This window comes from Vitis vinifera, chromosome 15 (genome assembly GCF_030704535.1).
Source record: "Vitis vinifera cultivar Pinot Noir 40024 chromosome 15, ASM3070453v1".
NCBI classification, from domain to species: domain Eukaryota; kingdom Viridiplantae; phylum Streptophyta; class Magnoliopsida; order Vitales; family Vitaceae; genus Vitis; species Vitis vinifera.
Genome location: NC_081819.1, coordinates 18,720,018 through 18,722,464, shown reverse-complemented (window position 1 = coordinate 18,722,464; position 2,447 = coordinate 18,720,018). Strand labels below are relative to the sequence as shown.

The 2,447-nt window shown below is 28.4% G+C and overlaps 1 pseudogene; it reads left to right on the top strand.

The window, feature by feature from the left end:
- Positions 1–1,457: 1,457 nt before the first annotated feature.
- Positions 1,458–2,447, top strand: LOC100250608 (cytochrome P450 76T24-like; annotated as a pseudogene).

Here is a 2,447-nt window from a genome sequence, read left to right as displayed (position 1 = left end):
TCCAAACATCTCCTAAATTACTTTCAAAAAGACCACTTTTATTTAAATAAAAACCTAAAATTAAAGGAAATAGTGATAACTAATCTTCTACTAAAAAGGTAAGATCACATAGAAAAGAAATAAAATATAATGATTTTTTATTTTATTTTATTTTACCAATATATCCTTAAACTGTTCTTTTGAGGATTAGTAAAGAACCATTAAGGCAAGCATACATTATTTTATATTTTTCTTTTAGGGTATATTTGTATAGGTAAAAAAGTTGAATGTTACCCGGTAAATCAATTTAATAACTTAATTTAATCTAATAACTTAATATTACAGTTTAAAATCAAAATCAATTTTAAGTATTAAGTCAAAATAACTAATTTGTTTTTTTTATCTTAAATTTCTTTTAACTTATTTATCCGTGTTTACTTGGAACATATTTTAGAACTATAACTTTATATTCACAACTCATCTTTTATAATAAACATTTTTGGAGTTAACTTATATATCTATAATACTTTAAATATGAATATTTAACAAATAAATTTATTAATTAATATAAGTGAAAATATAAATATTAGTTAAAATTGATGAGGCTAAATATGTAAATTTGATAATTTAGAATTAATTTTAAACTAATTTTATCAAATAACATTGATACTTATAATAAAAATAAAGTAATAAGCTTCAAATCAATAAACAACCTAAAAATAATTTAATTAAAATTAACTCAAGTTATAAAATTGTAAATATTAAATTTTATCAAACACCCTTTGCCTCTTTGAATGATAATATATTGTTTTTTGGATAGTGTATTTTTCCTCAATATTTATGGTTTTTCATGATAGGTTTATTAAGAATTTTGTCCTTTCTTTTGGTTGTGGCCCATAATCTTTCAAAACAAATTTTTGGGATTCGTAGTTAATTTCACGAATAAAATGCTTTTATGGGTGAAGCTCGTCAGCATGGTGATTATTATTTTTGTTGTGTGCCTTCCCTATCAAGGTAAGTTTCATCTCTATGTTTTTATTCTTTTATATACGACACTTAGAGTTACTTCAAAAATATTTTCTTGTCTTGGTAGAAAAATAATATATTTAATAAAATTTATAAAATATTTGAAAAAATATATATTTAAAATTACTTATAATTTTCTTTTTTGAGAAATCATTAATTCATGATTCTCTCGTAAAAAAAGTTTTAGAAAATTAATTCAATTAAAAACAAAAATAAAAATAAAAATGCTCTTAAACACACTCTTAATCAATCAAATTCAATAAAACATTTGAAAATCAAATTCCTTCGTTGAACTTATGTTTTCCCATGGTTTCTTCTCTCTATCTTTTACCCTATTAATCTTTATTTAAATGTCCAAAAATTCATTAATTCCTTCAGAACTCCTCAAACCCAATTATGGAAACCGGATATTGTGGAGGAAAATGAATTCATTTGGCTAAAAAGTCTTCATCTTTATACACATATGTCACATTCAATTTGATGCATTTATGAAATTTGTTATAGTTATTAAACTGAATTGACCTAGAAAATTTAAGTAAACAATCAATTAGAAGTCAGTCTTCCTTGGAGTTTCTTCTTGCACACATTTTTCTTGAGCTTTCATGTAGAAAACATTGGTAAGTGCAAATTGCAAATTATGATCAATGAAACCTTAATTCTAACATTGCTTTGTATGATCAGGATCTCTTTGTTGCGGGAACTGACACGATTTCAAGCACAGTAGAGTGGGCAATGGCAGAGTTACTAAGCAACCCGGAAAAAATGGCAAAAGCTCAAAAGGAGATCCGAGGAGTCCTTGGGAATGAAGGGATAGTTCAAGAATCAGACATCTCGAAGTTCCCTTACTTACAATCCATAGTTAAAGAAACCTTTCGGTTGCACCCACCAGCCCCACTGCTAGTTCCCCATAAAGCTGCAACTGATGTAGAAATATGTGGCTTCATACTTCCAGAGAATTCACAGGCACTAGTTAATGCATGGGCTATTGGTCGAGATCCAAGCACTTGGTCGAATCCAAATGCATTCATGCCTGAGAGGTTTTTAGAGTGTGATATTGATGTCAAAGGCCGAGATTTTGAGTTGATTCCATTTGGTGTTGGAAGAAGAATATGTCCTGGAATGCCATTAGCTCATAGGATGGTGCACCTGATGTTGGCCTCTCTTCTTCATTAATTCCCTTGATTGGAAGCTTGAAGATGGTATGAAACCAGAAAATATGCACATGAGTGAGAAGTTTGGGATTACATTGCAGAAGGCCCAGCCTCTACGGGCTATTCCCATGAAAGTTTAATTTTATTTTTATGGTTCCATGTAATTAAGTAGTACGTAGGAGTTCATATTTATTTTGCATCTTTCATTGTCCACATCGTAAATCAATCTACGAAAGTGATATAAACCTCTTTTTTTTTACCTTTTAGTGAGACGCCATTAAAAGGGTGATT